General features: G+C 44.2%; 1 protein-coding gene across 1 annotated transcript in view; it reads left to right on the top strand.

Annotated features, from left to right (window-relative positions):
* CASR (calcium sensing receptor) overlaps positions 1-24,510 on the top strand; it is a 165,777-nt gene that overhangs the window by 2,887 nt on the left and 138,380 nt on the right. Inside the window, exon 2 of the mRNA XM_044284124.1 lies at positions 23,185-23,242. The gene's annotated coding sequence lies outside the window, so the exon portion shown is untranslated. The remainder of the gene's footprint in view (positions 1-23,184; positions 23,243-24,510) is intronic.

Raw genomic sequence — 24,510 nt, 5'->3', positions numbered from 1 at the left:
ACCCATTCAAGTTAAATGGGTCTCGATCCGTCCCGGCCGCCGCTAGGACGTCGCCCGTGCATTGGGGAACGCAAATCGCAGTCTCGAATGTGCGAAACGGATGCACGACGTTCGCGTGCAAGAGGCCTAAGAAAGGACCTTGGTGACCGCTGTCTCTACAGCGCCCTCTACCTGTGGCCTGGGGTTGCTGGGATTCTGGGGTTCACAGAGTCTTGTGTTCCACCAGTTTTTCATAGATTTTTCTTGATTTTTTGTCTGAGGAGAGGTTTACCCCGCTCATTCACTCCCAGATGGGGCCAGAGGTTAACGTTACACGGATTATGAGCCCCCCCGATGGGGGAGGGGTGATGCTGTCAGACGCTGAATAATTCATTAGCGGATGAGGCCGGCAGCGGTTAATCATTAGGACTTCACTTCCTCACTTCGCCCATGAGAAGGAGCAATCGGAGCTGGGAAATCACTCCGATCCGAGCAGATGGTGTGCGGCACCTCGGTGGGGTCCTGTAGACTCGTATTCCACATATACATCCTAACGTTAACCCACTGAAACTAATGCTACTAACCTAGTAAACATACTAATACTAACTCTACCAATGTATTACTACTAATCATTCTAACCCATTAACCTTACTAACCGAACTCCACCAGCACTAACCTTCCTATCCCCCACTCACCCAAACCTTTACAGACACCAACCCAATACCCTACTAACACTAATCCTAGTAACTGTAACCCTACTAACACTAACACTAGTAACTGTAACCCTACTAACCTTAAAGCGCTAACCAAACTCATTTGAGTTCTGTTAACCCTTACTGTACTAACTCTAAGCCTAACCCAAAAAGCCACTAATACTAATCCTACCAACCTTAGCCATAACTAACTTTACTACCAAACCCAACCCTGCTAACTAGGGATGAGCGAATTGACTTTGGATGAAACATCCGAAGTCGGTTCGCATAAAAGTTTGTTTCAATACTGTACGGGGCGAGCGCTCCGTACAGTATTAGAATGTATTGGCTCTGATGAGCCAAAGCTATTACTTCACGAAGTCTCGCGAGACTTCGGGTAATAACTTCAAAAATTAATTTCTACTGTTCCAAGTGGTACCTTGAAACCGAACCCAAGTTCGGGAAAATGTTTTTAACAGTAGAAATTTATTTTTGAAGTTATTACCCGAAGTCTCGGGAGACTTCGCAAAGTAATAACTGTGGCTCATCGGAGCCAATACATTCTAATACTGTACAGAGCGCTCGCTCCGTACAGTATTGAAACTAACTTTTATGCGAATCGACTTTGGATGTTTTATCCGAAGTCGATTCGCTCATCCCTACTGCTAACCCTAAACCCCAAATCCCCACTAACCCTAACAAACCGAACCCTAATACCACTAAATCTCCTAACCTTACTACTAACCCAATAACCGGACTGACATTAGCCTTACCCACTGTCTCTACTCACCCAACCCTACTAAATCTAACTCACTAATCCTAATAACTCTAGTTCTATTGTCCCAAAGCCTACCAATGCTGACCCTAACCCGAAAACCCCACTAACACTAATCCTGACAATCTTAACTATACTAACCCTAACTCAATCACTCTACTAACCCTACACCACTAAGTCTTCTATCCTTACTACTACCCCAATAACCCTACTAACATTAACCCTAACCAACTTGCCATACTCACTCAAACCTTTACTTACCCTAACCCAAGAACCTCACTAATCCTAACAACCTTAACCCTAAACTAAGTTACTAAATGTTATCACTAACCCTAACCTACAAACCTTAATCAAACCTGCACTAACCCTAACCCAAAAACCCTACAAACACTAATCTTACTATAACCATACTAACCCAGAACCACGAGCCAAACTAACCTTAATCCTATTAACCTAAACCTCCACTAACACTAATCCTATCTACCCCAACCTTACTACTAACCCACTAACACTACTCCCCCCAACCTTTCCTAACACTAACCTTAAACCACTAGTTCTACTAACCTAAATTCTAACCTAGTCCCTACTAAGGGCTCATGCCCACGAACGTAAGGGCTCTGTGCCCATGCTGTGGACTGCAAATTGCCGTGGGGCAGCCGCATGCAGATCGCGGACCTATTCACTTGAATGGGGTCCGCGATCCGCATCCTACGGTCCGCACCACAAAAAAGTAGTGCATGTTTTGCGGTGCAGAGGTACGTACAGTAAACCCACAGAATCACTCCGTAGTGCTTCCGTGGGCTTCCGATCCGTGCCTCCGTTCGGCATCTCCCAGATTGCGGACCCATTGAAGTGAATGGGTCCGCGATCCGTGATGTGGGATGCACACTGCCCGTGTATTGCGGGCAACGGCCGTGTGCATGAGCCTTAACACAAACCCTCCTTAGCCCTTCATCGGAGCAGATCGTGCACACTATACAACAACTGATGTTCACACAGTGGCCCCAGAATAGGACCACACAGCGTCTCCACAGTGCATTATACACTATACACAGGACTTCACATTACATCCAGTATGCATACTACATACAGTATACCACATTACATACAGTATATCACACTACATACAGTCTCCACACGATTCCAGGTTCTTTATTTGGGGGGGGGGGGGCTTGTTCAGTTTAATTAAGCTAGCATATAGGTAATCAGTACACCAATACACAGGGTAGCGCACAAAATTATCTGTGAGTGAAAAGGTGATATTAGGGGTCAGGCGTCAATCATTTGTTTCTGTTTATTTATATCTCCACACAGTTCCAATTTTTAAATTTTGGGGGTTGTTCAGTTTAATTAAACCAGCATATATGTGATCAGTACAAGAATACACAGGGTAGTGCATCAAATTAGCTGTAAATGATAACGTGATATTAAGCGTCAGGTCTCACTAATCCATTTTCCATTTGACTTTTCTCCATACGCTCCCAATTTTTTTGGGGGGGGGTTGTTGAAATTATTAAACCCAGCATATACCTGATTGCTATACCAACACACAGGCCCCCAGAGTATCTGTCAGGCCCATAAATGTCAAGGCTATGGGAGGGTTCCCAACGAATGACCCAGAGCCAGCAAGTGGGTAGTAGCAGCAGGGCCAGAAGTAGTAGGCCACAGTTGTCCCTGTTGGCTTCTGAAAGGCGCAACATTATAGTTGAGGAGAAGGAGGATCATAGTCTGACACCATGCCGTGGAGCCAGGGGTCACAGCACTCCTCCTTACAGCCCCAGAAAAACTTTCAGAGGAGTCCTCTCTGTCTTCCTTTTTCCTAAGAAGTGGCAAGAAAACCCCACCACGTACTATGGCAGATAGTCAAGGGTGTCTCCCTGTTGATTACTTGTGTGAGAGCCCTCACCGTTTGGGCTGCCCTGAGGAGGAGGTTGTGGAGGAGGTGGGTGACCCCATGCATACCTGTTGATGGTGGTGGTAATAGTGACAACCTGTAGCCACGACATTGATGGTGGCAGTCGGGAAATATGCAGAGCAGGGGAGGGGGGCCCAGAAGCCCACCATGATATCTCAAAGTCTGATAAAAGCGGCAGGGAGGCTGAGGACTCCGATGACGATTGTGTATTGGAGAAACATCAGTGTAGACGAATGGTGGCGGCGGCAGTGGAAGAGCAGAGACAACGTACCTCCCAAAGAGCAGCCAGAGCCACATCTGCTTCAGGATCTGGTGATGCAGCTGACACTGTGGGTGGGTTAGGCCCAAAACGTGCCAGATATAAGCTGAGTTTGGCTGCCTGTAGATCTGTGCGAGCAACTCCTGTATGGCGCTTCTACTCCACAAGGCAGGCACACAAAACCACAGCCGTGTGCAAGATATGCAGGATTAAAATAAGCTGTGGCTATTCAAACACAATCATAGGTACCAGAGGTCTATTGCAGCACGTGAGGTGGCATCACCGGATCCTTTGGGAAAATACAACTGACCAGCATTCCCAGTTGGAACAAGTCTGTCTTCCTTCTCCTGGTCCTCTTTTGGCAGCCAACCCACACCCCCAAGCAATACAGAATCTTTCTCATCATCATCATCACCTTCTGCTTCTCCTGCTAGGACCCCTCCTTGTCCTCGGCTCAATCGTGAGACATCTGTAACGGAATGTTTGGCCATAAAAAAAATTCGCCCGTTTACAAGCTGAACCCCCACCTGGCCACGTTGCTGGAGGTGCACTCGCTACAGTACCATTGTAGTAGTGCCTTGTACTCACGTGGCAGACAACGTGGGCCACTTCTTAGGATTCTCGCTGTGCGGCATGCTGCACTCCATGGTGGACACCTGGAGCAGCTGTTACGGCAAGGACAGTACATGTCTTTCGCGGTCCACTGGTTTAATGTTTTTTGCAGCAGTGGAGAGGCAGCACCCCAACAACATGGCCAGGTCCTTTTGACACCCTCCCACCATATCTATATCATCCTTCATGGACACAGCAAAATAAAAAAATTCATCAAAAATAAATGAAAAGAGATAACAAGTTTTCCTCAATATTAAGAGTCCTAGGAGACTAGAGGGTGTTATCTGCCAATATTCAGGGAAATTGGAGCAACTTTGGTTTGACCAAAATCGTTTCGGGTCCGAACCGCAATTTTTCAAAAATTCGGCAAATCTGAACCATACCGAATCTCAAGTGGTTCTCTATAACAATATTAGAAAAGGGTGATGTTCCTCTTTAATGGACATCAATCACACCCTGCATTGCTTCACTTGTGACTTGGAGACCATTGGGCACTGTGACACCGCATCTTCTGGGTGGCAGAGACAGCTGGGTGGCTGCCGTATCGCATCCTTGCAGTCATCTCTGTCCTAGACCACCAGGGATGCTGATATTAACTTCTTCACTGCCCTGGAACATCAGGGATGTTGGCATTAACTTTTTCAATGACCTAAACCACAAAGGATGCTGAGTTTAACTTCCTCAATGCCCTAGACCACTAGGGATACTGACCTTAACTTCTTCGCTGTCATAGACCACCAGAGATCTTGTCTTTTTTCGTTCTACTACCCTAGATCACATAATTAAAGCCATTACCCTCTTGACTACCATAAAAAATAGCTGTAGCCTGTTATGGTCATGACATGTCTATCCTCCTCCATCTGCAACCTACACCCCCCAGGGTAAGCATACTAGTGCGGTCCTACCTGAAGAATGTGGTCCAATGTCTTGTAACATGCTTCAGTTAGCCTGGCCCTGCTCATACCAGCGATTGTTGAGGCTTCTGGCATTGAGACCATCGCTCGGTCAGAGAACATTGCCTTTCTACAGGTTAAAGGGTTTGTCCGGGTTCAGAGCTGAACCCGAACATACCTATAATATCACCCAGACACCCCCCTGATGTTAGCAGGGCAAGGGCTCTTATTTACAATAACACACTGCTGGGCGGAGGCTTTAGTTCGGCAGTGTGTTCGGTGACGTCACCGACTCTAATGGGCGGGCTTTAGCGATGCCCTAGCCGTTTTACAGGCTAGAGCAGCGCTAAAGCCCGGCCATCAGTGCCGGTGACGTCACCGGGCTCACTGCTGGGTGGAAGCCTCCGCCTGGCAGCTCTAAGGAGATACGTCACCGGAACTCCTGAAAATGCCTTTGCCCTGCGCGATTCAGCGCAGGGTAAAGGAGAGCATCGGAGCATGAACTGCTCCGATGCTCAAGTGAGTGCACGAACCGTGAACGAATTTCAAAATATGAAATTCGCTCATCTCTAAGTGTAACCTCTAGGTGGCAGTATCACACAGTAATGCAGCCTCCTACTGGTGTACATTGTACAGGAAGCCCTGCTGTATCTTCTAGACTTCTAGGGCTGCTGGCAGTGAAGGAGGAGAGAATATGTCTGGACATCCTCCTGCCCTCCCTGCTGTCAAAAAACTGTGGTTACTTGGGAGAAGGACTCCTCTGCGGTGCTGGGCTGATTTCTCAGGTGTGTGACAGTAGTGAGCTGTAGGAGACTGTAAGGGGGAAAATAGGGGATTTGTTTATAGCAGACTCAGATCTGTGTATGTGTGCTGCTCTCTGCAGAGTTCAGAGTGGCATTGGGGGGACTCTGCCCTAGGTGCGACCCCCCCAATGCCTCTGCTTTAGGTGCAGCCCCATAAGTGCCCCAGCTCCAGATGCCCCCCCAATGCTCCCACTCTAAAAGCACCCCTAATATTGCCTCTTCTCCAGTTACCCCTGCTCCAGCTTCCCCACTATTACCCCGTCTCAGGCGACCCTAATGCCTCCGTTTGTGCCCTTTGCTCACGTTGCTCCTCTAGCGCCTTTGCTTGGGCTTTGTTAAAGGTTATGACCTGCGACCCCTACTGATCCCAGGAACGGGTCCCCCTTTTTTATGGTCTGGCAGGCCACACATACGCCCTGCTGCTCCATTCTCTTTGGGACCACTGGAAATAGCCAGCGCTGTACTCCGCCATCTCCGGCGACCCCATAGAGAATGGATGGAGCTGCAGGGCATATGCTCCACCTGCCCCTCAGTCAAGAAGGGGCATCAGTGGGGGCTCCAGAGTTCAGACCCCTACGGATCACTTAGTTATCCCCGATCCTGTGGATAGAGGATAACTAGAAAAGTGGACACCGGCCCTTTAACAGACGAGCATTTCTATTTTAGTGTTAAACATATTTTGGGCCAGATTTTAAATTTTTATAAAAAAAATTTTTACACCCAAAGGAAACCTTTAAGGATAGGGAATATGAAAAGGTCCAACAGCTATGACATGACAGGTGTCTGACTCCCATGATCAAGGGAACGTGGTCTTAAAGGGGTTCTCTCACTTCAGTAAGTCGGATTTATCATGTAGAGAAAGTTACTACAAGCTACTTACTAATATATTGTTATTCTCCATATTGCTTCCTTTGCTGGCTGGATTCATTTTTCCATCGCATTATACCCTGCTCGTTTCCATGGTTACAGACCACCCTGCACTCCATCAGTGGTGGTCGTGCTTGCACACTATAGGATAAAGCACCAGTGCTCCCATAGTCCCGGCCACCAGAGAGGCTGACGCTTTTACCTATAGTGTGCAAGCACGACCACCACTGCTGGATTGCAGGGTGGTTGTAACCATGGAAACGAGCAGGGTATAATGCGATGGAAAAATGAATCCAGCCAGCAAAAGAAGCAACATGGAGAATCACAATACATTAGTAAGTGACTTGTATTAGCTGCATGATAAATGCCGCTTACTGAAGTGAGGCCGCCCCTTGTGCTGCACTTCATAGGGTTCGGGATACATGTCTTGGTGCGTGCATTGTATGTTTCCTATGTGTGATAGGAGCTGCATGTGTCTTAAGAGCAGGATATCCACATACGGGTAAGGCTGCTTTCTCACTTGCGGTAGCAGAGTCCGGCAGGCTGTTCCCCCACTGGATCCGTGCTTACGCTAGCTCAGCTAGCCGCTCCGGCCCCATTCACTATAATGTTGTCCAGCCGCAGCACGGCAAACGAGACAAAAACTACTGGCGGCACGGTGGGCTAGTCTTAGCATGGATGCGGCAGGCTGTTCCCCCGCCGGCTACTGCAAGTGTGAGAGTAGCCGACATTCTGCCACATGTACAGTCATGTGAAAAAATTAGGACACCCTTTGAAAGCATGTGGTTTTTTGTAACATTTTTAATAAAAGGTTATTTCATCTCCGTTTCAACAATACAGAGAGATTAAAGTAATCCAACTAAACAAAGAAAACTGAAGAAAAGTCTTTTCAAGATCTTCTGTAAATGTCATTCTACAAAAATGCCTATTCTAACTGAGGAAAAAGATAGGACACCCTTGCCCCTAATAGCGAGTGTTACCTCCTTTGGCTGAAATAACTGCAGTGAGACGGTTCTTGTAGCCATCTACCAGTCTTCGACATCGGTCTGAGGAAATTTTACCCCACTCCTCAATGCAGAACTTTTTCAGCTGTGAGATGTTTGAGGGGTTTCTTGCACGTACAGCCCTTTTCAAGTCACCCCACAGCATCTCAATGGGATTCAAATCTGGACTTTGACTTGGCCATTCCAGGACTCTCCATTTCTTCTTTTTCAGCCAATCTTTGGTTGATTTACTAGTATGTTTTGGGTCATTGTCATGTTGCATGGTCCAGTTCCGCTTCAGCTTTAATTTTCTAACTGATGGTCTCACATGTTCTTCAAGCACCTTCTGATACACAGTAGAATTCATCGTGGATTCTATGATGGTGAGCTGACCAGGTCCTGCTGCAGCAAAGCAGCCCCAAACCATGACACTTCCACCTCCATGCTTCACAGTTGGTATGAGGTTCTTTTCTTGGAATGCTGTGTTTGGTTTACGCCAAACATGTCCTCTGCTGTTGTGTCCAAATAATTCAATTTTGGACTCATCTGTCCAAAGAACATTATTCCAGAAGTCCTGGTCTTTGTCAACTTTATCTCTGGCAAATGTCAGTCTGGCCTCAATGTTTCTCTTGGAAAGCAAAGGTTTCCTCCTTGCACACCTCCCATGCAAGTTAAACTTGTACAGTCTCTTTCTGATTGTAGAGGCATGTACTTCTACATCAACAGTAGCCAGAGCCTGCTGTAGTTCTCGAGATGACACTTTAGGGTTTTTGGAGACCTCTTTTAGCATCTTGCGGTCTGCTCTTGGTGTGAACTTGCTGGGGCGACCAGTCCTGGGCATGTTGGCAGTTGTTTTGAAAGCCCTCCACTTGTAGACTATCTTCCGGACAGTGGAATGGCTGATTTCAAAATCTTTTGAGATCTTTTTAAATCCCTTCCCAGACTCATAGGCTGCTACAATCTTTTTTCTGAAGTCCTCTGACAGCTCTTTTGCTCTCACCATGGTGCTCACTCTCACTTCAACAGTCAGGAGCACACCAAACTAAATGTCTGAGGTTTAAATAGGGCAAGCCTCATTCAACATGCAGAGTAACGATCTACTAATTATGTGCACCTGGTGTGATATACCTCTGTGAGATCTGAGCCAATTTAAGAGGGAATACATGTGAGGGTGTCCTATCTTTTTCCTCAGTTAGAATAGGCATTTTTGTAGAATGACATTTACAGAAGATCTTGAAAAGACTTTTCTTCAGTTTTCTTTGTTTAGTTGGATTACTTTAATCTCTCTGTATTGTTGAAACGGAGATGAAATAACCTTTTATTAAAAATGTTACAAAAACCACATGCTTTCAAAGGGTGTCCTAATTTTTTCACATGACTGTATGTCTGCGCGTGTTGCTGTGACTGTCCGCCATCATACTTCATCTGTTATCACTGTAAGGGCTCATGAACACGGCCGTTGGATGTTTTGCAGTCCGAAAATTGCGGATCCGCAAAACATGGATACCGGGTGTGTGCATTCCACATTATGCGGAACAGAACGGCCTCTGACAGAACCGTCCTATCCTGTCTGTAATGGCGACAGCAATAGGACGTGTTCTATCATTTTGCGTAACGACCATGTGGACAGACAGACACAGAGTCATTTCCGTTTTTAGTGAACGGTTTCACATACAGGCCTCAAAAAAAAAATAATGGTACGGACACGGAAAAAAAAAAAAGTTTGTGTGCAGGAGCCCTAAGGTGGGCCCCCAGAATCGGCTACATTGGTACCCCAGTCCGACACTGGTTGTGGACATCACAGGGTTAATGGTCGCCCCTTACTGGTGTGTGGAAAGAGTATCTGCTAATGTAAGCAGCTATTAACCAGAGAACACAATGTGATTTAATGAGGTGACCTGACCCTATGTGAATGTATTAACCCCCCACCCCCTCCAGCTAGATTACACCCCGCCATGTAACCGCTTCTGAAAGCCCTCATCATTAGCAGAGTAAATAACGGATCTATTATGTCTGACAGAAAACAATCGAAGCTTGTGGAAGGGCAAACACTTAACGCTCCATCACAATTACCGTCCGCCACCTGCTCCCAGGGATAGGGCGGTAAATAGGACCCCAAGACCCCCACCTGTGCCGGGCAATCTCATCCTGGTGAAATAATCGGATTATTAATATTTATATAGTGCGATATATTTCCATCATCATCATCATCATCACCATGCTCACTCTTATGCTTATGTTATGGGTCCAATAAGGAAAAAAAATGGGCAACACAATGGAAAACAAGTTCTGCTGGTGCAGTCACTGTGTACATACATTACTTATCCTGTACTGATCCTGCGTTACATCCTGTATTATACTCCAGAGCTGCACTCACTATTCTGCTGGTGCAGTCACTGTGTACATACATTACTTATCCTGTACTGATCCTGAGTTACATCCTGTATTATACTCCAGAGCTGCACTCACTATTCTGCTGGTGCAGTCACTGTGTACATACATTACTTATCCTGTACTGATCCTGAGTTACATCCTGTATTATACTCCAGAGCTGCACTCACTATTCTGCTGGTGCAGTCACTGTGTACATACATTACTTATCCTGTACTGATCCTGAGTTACATCCTGTATTATACTCCAGAGCTGCACTCACTATTCTGCTGGTACAGTCACTGTGCACATACATTACTTATCCTGTACTGATCCTGAGTTACATCCTGTATTATACTCCAGAGCTGCACTCACTATTCTGCTGGTGCAGTCACTGTGTACATACATTACTTATCCTGTACTGATCCTGAGTTACATCCTGTATTTTACTCCAGAGCTGCACTCACTATTCTGCTGGTGCAGTCACTGTGTACATACATTACTTATCCTGTACTGATCCTGAGTTACATCCTGCATTATACTCCAGAGCTGCACTCACTATTCTGCTGGTGCAGTCACTGTGTACATACATTACTTATCCTGTACTGATCCTGAGTTACATCCTGTATTATACTCCAGAGCTGCACTCACTATTCTGCCGGTGCAGTCACTGTGTACATACATTACTTATCCTGTACTGATCCTGAGTTACATCCTGTATTATACTCCAGAGCTGCACTCACTATTCTGCTGGTGCAGTCACTGTGTACATACATTACTTATCCTGTACTGATCCTGAGTTATATCCTGTATTATACTCCAGAGCTGCACTCACTATTCTGCTGGTGCAGTCACTGTGTACATACATTACTTATCCTGTACTGATCCTGAGTTACATCCTGTATTATACTCCAGAGCTGCACTCACTATTCTGCTGGTGGAGTGACTGTGTACATACATTACTTATCCTGTACTGATCCTGCGTTACATCCTGTATTATACTCCAGAGCTGCACTCACTATTCTGCTGGTGCAGTCACTGTGTACATACATTACTTATCCTGTACTGATCCTGAGTTACATCCTGTATTATACTCCAGAGCTGCACTCACTATTCTGCTGGTGCAGTCACTGTGTACATACATTACTTATCCTGTACTGATCCTGAGTTACATCCTGTATTATACTCCAGAGCTGCACTCACTATTCTGCTGGTGCAGTCACTGTGTACATACATTACTTATCCTGTACTGATCCTGAGTTACATCCTGTATTATACTCCAGAGCTGCACTCACTATTCTGCTGGTACAGTCACTGTGCACATACATTACTTATCCTGTACTGATCCTGAGTTACATCCTGTATTATACTCCAGAGCTGCACTCACTATTCTGCTGGTGCAGTCACTGTGTACATACATTACTTATCCTGTACTGATCCTGAGTTACATCCTGTATTTTACTCCAGAGCTGCACTCACTATTCTGCTGGTGCAGTCACTGTGTACATACATTACTTATCCTGTACTGATCCTGAGTTACATCCTGCATTATACTCCAGAGCTGCACTCACTATTCTGCTGGTGCAGTCACTGTGTACATACATTACTTATCCTGTACTGATCCTGAGTTACATCCTGTATTATACTCCAGAGCTGCACTCACTATTCTGCCGGTGCAGTCACTGTGTACATACATTACTTATCCTGTACTGATCCTGAGTTACATCCTGTATTATACTCCAGAGCTGCACTCACTATTCTGCTGGTGCAGTCACTGTGTACATACATTACTTATCCTGTACTGATCCTGAGTTACATCCTGTATTATACTCCAGAGCTGCACTCACTATTCTGCTGGTGCAGTCACTGTGTACATACATTACTTATCCTGTACTGATCCTGAGTTACATCCTGTATTATACTCCAGAGCTGCACTCACTATTCTGCTGGTGCAGTCACTGTGTACATACATTACTTATCCTGTACTGATCCTGAGTTACATCCTGTATTATACTCCAGAGCTGCACTCACTATTCTGCTGGTGCAGTCACTGTGTACATACATTACTTATCCTGTACTGATCCTGAGTTACATCCTGTATTATACTCCAGAGCTGCACTCACTATTCTGCTGGTGGCAGTCACTGTGTACATACATTACTTATCCTGTACTGATCCTGAGTTACATCCTGTATTATACTCCAGAGCTGCACTCACTATTCTGCTGGTGCAGTCACTGTGTACATACATTACTTATCCTGTACTGATCCTGAGTTACATCCTGTATTATACTCCAGAGCTGCACTCACTATTCTGCTGGTGCAGTCACTGTGTACATACATTACTTATCCTGTACTGATCCTGAGTTACATCCTGTATTATACTCCAGAGCTGCACTCACTATTCTGCTGGTGCAGTCACTGTGTACATACATTACTTATCCTGTACTGATCCTGAGTTACATCCTGTATTATACTCCAGAGCTGCACTCACTATTCTGCTGGTGCAGTCACTGTGTACATACATTACTTATCCTGTACTGATCCTGAGTTACATCCTGTATTATACTCCAGAGCTGCACTCACTATTCTGCTGGTGCAGTCACTGTGTACATACATTACTTATCCTGTACTGATCCTGAGTTACATCCTGTATTATACTCCAGAGCTGCACTCACTATTCTGCTGGTGCAGTCACTGTGTACATACATTACTTATCCTGTACTGATCCTGAGTTACATCCTGTATTATACTCCAGAGCTGCACTCACTATTCTGCTGGTGCAGTCACTGTGTACATACATTACTTATCCTGTACTGATCCTGAGTTACATCCTGTATTATACTCCAGAGCTGCACTCACTATTCTGCTGGTACAGTCACTGTGCACATACATTACTTATCCTGTACTGATCCTGAGTTACATCCTGTATTATACTCCAGAGCTGCACTCACTATTCTGCTGGTGCAGTCACTGTGTACATACATTACTTATCCTGTACTGATCCTGAGTTACATCCTGTATTTATACTCCAGAGCTGCACTCACTATTCTGCTGGTGCAGTCACTGTGTACATACATTACTTATCCTGTACTGATCCTGAGTTACATCCTGCATTATACTCCAGAGCTGCACTCACTATTCTGCTGGTGCAGTCACTGTGTACATACATTACTTATCCTGTACTGATCCTGAGTTACATCCTGTATTATACTCCAGAGCTGCACTCACTATTCTGCCTGGTGCAGTCACTGTGTACATACATTACTTATCCTGTACTGATCCTGAGTTACATCCTGTATTATACTCCAGAGCTGCACTCACTATTCTGCTGGTGCAGTCACTGTGTACATACATTACTTATCCTGTACTGATCCTGAGTTATATCCTGTATTATACTCCAGAGCTGCACTCACTATTCTGCTGGTGCAGTCACTGTGTACATACATTACTTATCCTGTACTGATCCTGAGTTACATCCTGTATTATACTCCAGAGCTGCACTCACTATTCTGCTGGTGCAGTCACTGTGTACATACATTACTTATCCTGTACTGATCCTGAGTTACATCCTGTATTATACTCCAGAGCTGCACTCACTATTCTGCTGGTGCAGTCACTGTGTACATACATTACTTATCCTGTACTGATCCTGAGTTACATCCTGTATTATACTCCAGAGCTGCACTCACTATTCTGCTGGTGCAGTCACTGTGTACATACATTACTTATCCTGTACTGATCCTGAGTTACATCCTGTATTATACTCCAGAGCTGCACTCACTATTCTGCTGGTGCAGTCACTGTGTACATACATTACTTATCCTGTACTGATCCTGAGTTACATCCTGTATTATACTCCAGAGCTGCACTCACTATTCTGCTGGTGCAGTCACTGTGTACATACATTACTTATCCTGTACTGATCCTGAGTTACATCCTGTATTATACTCCAGAGCTGCACTCACTATTCTGCTGGTGCAGTCACTGTGTACATACATTACTTATCCTGTACTGATCCTGAGTTACATCCTGTATTATACTCCAGAGCTGCACTCACTATTCTGCTGGTGCAGTCACTGTGTACATACATTACTTATCCTGTACTGATCCTGAGTTACATCCTGTATTATACTCCAGAGCTGCACTCACTATTCTGCTGGTGCAGTCACTGTGTACATACATTACTTATCCTGTACTGATCCTGAGTTACATCCTGTATTATACTCCAGAGCTGCACTCACTATTCTGCTGGTGCAGTCACTGTGTACATACATTACTTATCCTGTACTGATCCTGAGTTACATCCTGTATTATACTCCAGAGCTGCACTCACTATTCTGCTGGTGCAGTCACTGTGTACATACATTACTTATCCTGTACTGATCCTGAGTTACATCCTGTATTATACTCCAGAGCTGCACTCACTATTCTGCTGGTGCAGTCACTGTGTACATACATTACTTATCCTGTACTGATCCTGAGTTACATCCTGTATTATACTCCAGAGCTGCACTCACTATTCTGCTGGTGCAGTCACTGTGTACATACATTACTTATCCTGTACTGATCCTGAGTTACATCCTGTATTATACTCCAGAGCTGCACTCACTATTCTGCTGGTGCAGTCACTGTGTACATACATTACTTATCCTGTACTGATCCTGAGTTACATCCTGTATTATACTCCAGAGCTGCACTCACTATTCTGCTGGTGCAGTCACTGTGTACATACATTACTTATCCTGTACTGATCCTGAGTTACATCCTGTATTATACTCCAGAGCTGCACTCACTATTCTGCTGGTGCAGTCACTGTGTACATACATTACTTATCCTGTACTGATCCTGAGTTACATCCTGTATTATACTCCAGAGCTGCACTCACTATTCTGCTGGTGCAGTCACTGTGTACATACATTACTTATCCTGTACTGATCCTGAGTTACATCCTGTATTATACTCCAGAGCTGCACTCACTATTCTGCTGGTGCAGTCACTGTGTACATACATTACTTATCCTGTACTGATCCTGAGTTACATCCTGTATTATACTCCAGAGCTGCACTCACTATTCTGCTGGTGCAGTCACTGTGTACATACATTACTTATCCTGTACTGATCCTGAGTTACATCCTGTATTATACTCCAGAGCTGCACTCACTATTCTGCTGGTGCAGTCACTGTGTACATACATTACTTATCCTGTACTGATCCTGAGTTACATCCTGTATTATACTCCAGAGCTGCACTCACTATTCTGCTGGTGCAGTCACTGTGTACATACATTACTTATCCTGTACTGATCCTGAGTTACATCCTGTATTATACTCCAGAGCTGCACTCACTATTCTGCTGGTGCAGTCACTGTGTACATACATTACTTATCCTGTACTGATCCTGAGTTACATCCTGTATTATACTCCAGAGCTGCACTCACTATTCTGCTGGTGGCAGTCACTGTGTACATACATTACTTATCCTGTACTGATCCTGAGTTACATCCTGTATTATACTCCAGAGCTGCACTCACTATTCTGCTGGTGCAGTCACTGTGTACATACATTACTTATCCTGTACTGATCCTGAGTTACATCCTGTATTATACTCCAGAGCTGCACTCACTATTCTGCTGGTGCAGTCACTGTGTACATACATTACTTATCCTGTACTGATCCTGAGTTACATCCTGTATTATACTCCAGAGCTGCACTCACTATTCTGCTGGTGCAGTCACTGTGTACATACATTACTTATCCTGTACTGATCCTGAGTTACATCCTGTATTATACTCCAGAGCTGCACTCACTATTCTGCTGGTGCAGTCACTGTGTACATACATTACTTATCCTGTACTGATCCTGAGTTACATCCTGTATTATACTCCAGAGCTGCACTCACTATTCTGCTGGTGCAGTCACTGTGTACATACATTACTTATCCTGTACTGATCCTGAGTTACATCCTGTATTATACTCCAGAGCTGCACTCACTATTCTGCTGGTGCAGTCACTGTGTACATACATTACTTATCCTGTACTGATCCTGAGTTACATCCTGTATTATACTCCAGAGCTGCACTCACTATTCTGCTGGTGCAGTCACTGTGTACATACATTACTTATCCTGTACTGATCCTGAGTTACATCCTGTATTATACTCCAGAGCTGCACTCACTATTCTGCTGGTGCAGTCACTGTGTACATACATTACTTATCCTGTACTGATCCTGAGTTACATCCTGTATTATACTCCAGAGCTGCACTCACTATTCTGCTGGTGCAGTCACTGTGTACATACATTACTTATCCTGTACTGATCCTGAGTTACATCCTGTATTATACTCCAGAGCTGCACTCACTATTCTGCTGGTGCAGTCACTGTGTACATACATTACTTATCCTGTACTGATCCTGAGTTACATCCTGTATTATACTCCAGAGCTGCACTCACTATTCTGCTGGTGCAGTCACTGTGTACATACATTACTTATCCTGTACTGATCCTGAGTTACATCCTGTATTATACTCCAGAGCTGCACTCACTATTCTGCTGGTGCAGTCACTGTGTACATACATTACTTATCCTGTACTGATCCTGAGTTACATCCTGTATTATACTCCAGAGCTGCACTCACTATTCTGCTGGTGCAGTCACTGTGTACATACATTACTTATCCTGTACTGATCCTGAGTTACATCCTGTATTATACTCCAGAGCTGCACTCACTATTCTGCTGGTGCAGTCACTGTGTACATACATTACTTATCCTGTACTGATCCTGAGTTACATCCTGTATTATACTCCAGAGCTGCACTCACTATTCTGCTGGTGCAGTCACTGTGTACATACATTACTTATCCTGTACTGATCCTGAGTTACATCCTGTATTATACTCCAGAGCTGCACTCACTATTCTGCTGGTGCAGTCACTGTGTACATACATTACTTATCCTGTACTGATCCTGAGTTACATCCTGTATTATACTCCAGAGCTGCACTCACTATTCTGCTGGTGCAGTCACTGTGTACATACATTACTTATCCTGTACTGATCCTGAGTTACATCCTGTATTATACTCCAGAGCTGCACTCACTATTCTGCTGGTGCAGTCACTGTGTACATACATTACTTATCCTGTACTGATCCTGAGTTACATCCTGTATTATACTCCAGAGCTGCACTCACTATTCTGCTGGTGCAGTCACTGTGTACATACATTACTTATCCTGTACTGATCCTGAGTTACATCCTGTATTATACTCCAGAGCTGCACTCACTATTCTGCTGGTGCAGTCACTGTGTACATACATTACTTATCCTGTACTGATCCTGAGTTACATCCTGTATTATACTCCAGAGCTGCACTCACTATTCTGCTGGTGCAGTCACTGTGTACATACATTACTTATCCTGTACTGATCCTGAGTTACATCCTGTATTATACTCCAGAGCTGCACTCACTATTCTGCTGGTGCAGTCACTGTGTACATACATTACTTATCCTGTACTGATCCTGAGTTACATCCTGTATTATACTCCAGAGCTGCACTCACTATTCTGCTGGTGCAGTCACTGTGTACATACATTACTTATCCTGTACTGATCCTGAGTTACATCCTGTATTATACTCCAGAGCTGCACTCACTATTCTGCTGGTGCAGTCACTGTGTACATACATTACTTATCCTGTACTGATCCTGAGTTACATCCTGTATTATACTCCAGAGCTGCACTCACTATTCTGCTGGTGCAGTCACTGTGTACATACATTACTTATCCTGTACTGATCCTGAGTTACATCCTGTATTATACTCCAGAGCTGCACTCGCTATTCTGCTGGTGCAGTCACTGTGTACATACATTACTTATCCTGTACTGATCCTGAGTTACATCCTGTATTATACTCCAGAGCTGCACTCACTATTCTGCTGGTGCAGTCACTGTGTACATACATTACATATCCTGTACTGATCCTGAGTTACACCCTGTATTATACTCCAGAGCTGCGACTCACTATTCTGCTGGTGCAGTCACTGTGTACATACATTACTTATCCTGTACTGATCCTGAGTTACATCCTGTATTATACTCCAGAGCTGCACTCACTATTCTGCTGGTGCAGTCACTGTGTACATACATTACTTATCCTGTACTGATCCTGAGTTACATCCTGTGTTATACTCCAGAGCTGCACTCACTATTCTGCTGGTGCAGTCACTGTGTACATACATTACTTATCCTGTACTGATCCTGAGTTACATCCTGTATTATACTCCAGAGCTGCACTCACTATTCTGCTGGTGCAGTCACTGTGTACATACATTACATATCCTGTACTGATCCTGAGTTACACCCTGTATTATACTCCAGAGCTGCGCTCACTATTCTGCTGGTGCAGTCACTGTGTACATACATTACTTATCCTGTACTGATCCTGAGTTACATCCTGTATTATACTCCAGAGCTGCACTCACTATTCTGCTGGTGCAGTCACTGTGTACATACATTACTTATCCTGTACTGATCCTGAGTTACATCCTGTGTTATACTCCAGAGCTGCACTCACTATTCTGCTGGTGCAGTCACTGTGTACATACATTACTTATCCTGTACTGATCCTGAGTTACATCCTGTATTATACTCCAGAGCTGCACTCACTATTCTGCTGGTGCAGTCACTGTGTACATACATTACTTATCCTGTACTGATCCTGAGTTACATCCTGTATTATACTCCAGAGCTGCACTCACTATTCTGCTGGTGCAGTCACTGTGTACATACATTACTTATCCTGTACTGATCCTGAGTTACATCCTGTATTATACTCCAGAGCTGCACTCACTATTCTGCTGGTGCAGGTACTGTGTACATACATTACTTATCCTGTACTGCTCCTGAGTTACATCCTGTATTATACTCCAGAGCTGCACTCGCTATTCTGCTGGTGCAGTCACTGTGTACATACATTACTTATCCTGTATTGATCCTGAGTTACACCCTGTATTATACTCCAGAGCTGCACTCACTATTCTGCTGGTGCAGTCACTGTGTACATACATTACATATCCTGTACTGATCCTGAGTTACACCCTGTATTATACTCCAGAGCTGCGCTCACTATTCTGCTGGTGCAGTCACTGTGTACATACATTACTTATCCTGTACTGATCCTGAGTTACATCCTGTATTATACTCCAGAGCTGCACTCACTATTCTGCTGGTGCAGTCACTGTGTACATACATTACTTATCCTGTACTGATCCTGAGTTACATCCTGTGTTATACTCCAGAGCTGCACTCACTATTCTGCTGGTGCAGTCACTGTGTACATACATTACTTATCCTGTACTGATCCTGAGTTACATCCTGTATTATACTCCAGAGCTGCACTCACTATTCTGCTGGTGCAGTCACTGTGTACATACATTACTTATCCTGTACTGATCCTGAGTTACATCCTGTATTATACTCCAGAGCTGCACTCACTATTCTGCTGGTGCAGTCACTGTGTACATACATTACTTATCCTGTACTGATCCTCAGTTACATCCTGTATTATACTCCAGAGCTGCACTCACTATTCTGCCGGTGCAGTCACTGTGTACATACATTACTTATCCTGTACTGATCCTGAGTTACATCCTGTATTATACTCCAGAGCTGCACTCACTATTCTGCTGGTGCAGTCACTGTGTACATACATTACTTATCCTGTACTGATCCTCAGTTACATCCTGTATTATACTCCAGAGCTGCACTCACTATTCTGCCGGTGCAGTCACTGTGTACATACATTACTTATCCTGCACTGATCCTGAGTTACATCCTGTATTATACTCCAGAGCTGCACTCACTATTCTGCTGGTGCAGACACTGTGTATGTACATTACATCCGTCACATTATGTATATGTAATAACATTCTTGTCTTTATATTTAGTAATGATGACACATAATTGAGAATACGGTTATTAGTTGACATCTGGATGATGAGAGGCTCCGGTCTTCTAGTCAGGACACAGTCTTGTCTAATACAATCACCCAGTGCAGGAAGTCATCGGTTTGTCTGGAGGCTGAATGGTGGCAGCACAGGAATCCCTACAGTATGGGCTCCTGAGTTCTGCAGGACCCCCTTTCGCCTGCCCCCAGTGCCTCCCTTGTCCCCATGTAATCTGCTGGTTCTCCTCCAATAAGCTATTTGAGGAGAAGGAGCCACAATATTTTTTGGAAGCGCCTCACACTGCAGAACCTCTCCGCGGGGGAACTTGTCTTCCCCTTAACAAAATGTCTACAATAATTATGATGTACAATGATATAGTTCCAGTGGCTTCTCTGAAGTCTCCAGTGATTCTTCTGGGAATGGGTTTTCTCTTATGAAGAAGTTCTTAAAGGACTCGTCAGATTTTAGTAATCCAAATCTGTAACCTAGTGGAAGTTCTACATTAGTGATGGTGGGGTCTGGCGTTCCTTGGAGTGGACACAACTGTGCATTATGCTGACTGTGTGTAATGCATTGTTTCTCCTGTGGTGGCGCTGACGAGGAAGTGAACATTTCTTGCCGGGTCCTTCATAGCGTTCAATATAACACCAGTGGTCCAAGCAGTGGGATCAGCTTATTGTGCCGGACACTTTGTAACTGAAATGTTCAGAGTGGAAACATCAATGGGCTTTTCCTCTTTGTCAATACAATTTCAGCATTCTGTTCCTTTAATGGTTTTCTCCGTGTCTCCGGAGTAATGATCCAGGACGTGAGCCGCACTTTATTACGTCCTTATACAACTCTCCGGTCGGACTCTTCCATTGATCTTTACAATATTACCTTAAGGGACCTTTGCTCATCAATACACTGGTCTAATACTTGGCGTGCTCGGCAGGATGCTGTAATGGTGCAGCACAGATAGTAAGCGAAATGTAGGCGTCTGGAATGAATTTATATGTAAGGGGTTGGCCTGGGGTTTGATATAAGATGGGGTCTCTCCTTTGACCCGTTTACTGTATATATGCCAAGACCCTTGAATAATCCAAAAAATAATAATAATAAAAAAAAGTGTGTATGTATGTATATATAAAAAAATATATATAATTGTTATTTGATATTTTTATTATGATTATTTATTGTGACAAGTTGTCATTTATTTTCTGTTATAAACAATTTGTATAAATTTGTATATAGTCGGGGTTCAGCCGGATCGGATGTTTACATTAGGCTAGGTTTCATTTTCTCTTTTTAGTAGGTATGAATGAGATAGTATGCATGGAGCTGGGCCAGTGGGGTAAGTGTATATACTTTATACAAACCGGATTCCAAAAAAGTTGGGACACTATACAAAACTTGAATAAAAACTGAATGCAATGATGTGGAGATGGCAAATGTCAATATTTTATTTGTAATAGAACGTAGATGACGGATCAAACGTTTAATCCGAGTAAATGTATCATTTTAAAGGAAAAATACGTTGATTCAAATTTTCACGGTGTCAACAAATCCCCAAAAAGTTGGGACAAGTAGCAATAAGAGGCTGGAAAAAGTAAATTTGAGCATAACGAAGAGCTGGAAGACCAAATAACACTAATTAGGTCAATTGGCAACATGATTGGGTATAAAGAGCTTCTCAGAGCGGCCGTGTCTCTCAGAAGCCAAGATGGGTAGAGGATCACCAATTCCCACAATGTTGCGCAGAAAGATAGTGGAGCAATATCAGAAAGGTGTTACCCAGCGAAACATTGCAAAGACTTTGCATCTATCATCATCAACTGTGCAGAACATCATCCGAAGCTTCCGAGAATCTGGAACAATCTCTGTGCGTAAGGGTCAAGGCCGTAAAACCATACTGGATGCCCGTGATCCTAAACGACACTGCACCACAAACAGGAATGCTACTGTAAAGGAAATCCCAGAATGGGCTCAGGAATACTTCCAGAAACCATTGTCAGTGACCACCATCCACCGTGCCATCCGCCGTTGCCAGCTGAAACTCTACAGTGCAAAGAAGAAGCCATTTCTAAGCAAGATCCACAAGCTCAGGCGTTTTCACTGGGCCAGGGATCATTTACAATGGAGTGCGGCAAAATGGAAGACTGTTCTGTGGTCAGACGAGTCACGATTCAAAGTTCTTTTTGGAAATCTGGGACGCCATGTCATCCGGACCAAAGAGGACAAGGACAACCCAAGTTGTTATCAACGCTCAGTTCAGAAGCCTGCATCTCTGATGGTATGGGGTGGCATGAGTGCGTGTGGCATGGGCAGCTTGCATGTCTGGAAAGGCACCATCAATGCAGAAAAATATATTCAGGTTCTAGAACAACATCTGCTCCATCCAGACGTCATCTCTTTCAGGGAAGACCCTGCATTTTTCATCAAGATAATGCCAGACCACATTCTGCATCAATCACAACATCATGGCTGCGTAGGAGAAGGATCCGGGCACTGAAATGGCCGGTCTGCAGTCCAGATCTTTCACCTATAGAGAACATTTGGCGCATCATAAAGAGGAAGGTGCAACAAAGAAGGCCCAAGACGATGGAACAGTTAGAGGCCGGTATCAGACAAGAATGGGAGAGCATTCCTATTTCTAACCCTGAGAAACTGGTCTCCTCGGTCCCCAGACGTCTGTTGAGTGTTGTAAGAAGAAGGGGAGATGCCACACAGTGGTGAAAATGGCCTTGTCCCAACTTTTTGGGGATTTGTTGACACCATGAAATTCTGATTCAACATATTTTTCCCTTAAAATGGTCCATTTTCTCAGTTTAAACTTTTGTTCCGTGATTTATGTTCTATTCTGAATAAAATATTAGAAGTTGGCGCCTCCACATCATTGCATTCAGTATTTATTCACGATTTGTATAGTGTCCCAACTTTTTTGGAATCCGGTTTGTACCTTGTTTTATATCTTGTTTGGAAATTTTATGGCAAAGTTTTTGTATTTTTGTATAAAATTAAAAAAGAGTTCCTCAGTATCGGCTCTGTGTTCTCAGAATTGTTTACATGAAGCTTTCCTTTCTTCACTCAATGTTGTTTTTTATGTTTTTTCTGTAGGTCCTGAGGACATGGCAGCAGTGCTGGGCAGGTGTACATGTCGGACTCCTCGTCTAAGGTCAGTACCATATAAAGGGCTGATTACAGAATTTCGGTTTCTCATTACTTAATTGTATGCACTGAAGAAGCAGTTATACCTGAGTAATTTACAGTTTGGGTCCATTCACACATCCGTAGTGTATTGCTGATCCGCAGTACACCCGGCCGGCACCCCCATAGAACTGCCTATTCTTGTCCGCAATTTCGGACAAGAATAGGACATGTTCTATTCTTTTCCGGAGCCGCGGACCGGAACATCGAGGGAGCGCACTGGAAATGCGGATGTGGAGAGCACATTGTGTGCTGTCCGCATCCATTCCTGCCCCATAGAGAATTCAAATTGCGGAACGGATGTGGACCCTTATATACCCATCTGGTGTATGTTTGCTCTCACAGTTCCTGTTACGTTGGTATGGAGGACATATGGTTTCACTGCCTTTCATGTGAAATTTATGGAAAGTAGTCTGGGCTGTCACTGGACCATTCACAAAGTGTAAGGCAGTTCTGTATTGACTAGACACACCTGCCCGCACTGTGACACCACCACCACCAAAGGCTCGTCTGGTGACAACCATGGCTGATGCTGAGCGCTCTCCTTGACTTCTCCGCGTCCATTTCTCTGCCTTTCTGTGACTCTTCCAGTCTCTGTATCTCTGATACAACCTGCTGAGGACTCTCTGTGACGCTTTAAGCTCAGGGACCACTTCCATCTGAGAACATCCTGCTTGAAGCCTCACAATGGCGAGGTCCTGCTCATCAATTGTTAGGTGTCGTCTTGGTCTCATGATGTCACAATGTGAGCAGCATGATGAGGAGGACTATTTAATACCAATTCTAATGGAACCATGAAATTTATTGGGCGATTCATGGATCAAACACCTGGTGTGAATGTTGCCGTTAAGCTCCTTATTAGAGAACAGCAAGTTGTGCAAAAAGTCCTGAAACATTGAGCAGTTGGACATGTGCATTCAAAAGGTTACAGAAGGTCACATTAAGTTCTCATGTAAAGGTTAGAGGGCATTTTAGGGTAATCTTGAAATCTCACGCACAAGCCAAATATCCAGAACTTTTTCGGAGTAGTGTATTGTTCTGTTATTGAGAAAGTGTTTGTAATGTGAATTATAGGGCTGCAGTAAACGATTATTTTAGAAATCGAGTATTCTATCGATAATTTTTTAAGATTAATCGAGTAATCTAATAAGAAAAAAATAATTAATAGTCTGTTTTCCTTTATGAAAACTCATCAGTCCCCAACACCCTTCGTTCCCCCCCAGTGCCATCATCCCC

Source organism: Bufo gargarizans, chromosome 3, assembly GCF_014858855.1.
Source record: "Bufo gargarizans isolate SCDJY-AF-19 chromosome 3, ASM1485885v1, whole genome shotgun sequence".
Lineage (NCBI taxonomy): Eukaryota > Metazoa > Chordata > Amphibia > Anura > Bufonidae > Bufo > Bufo gargarizans.
Note: the sequence above shows the minus strand (reverse complement) of the source record. Positions and strands in the feature narration are given on the sequence as shown.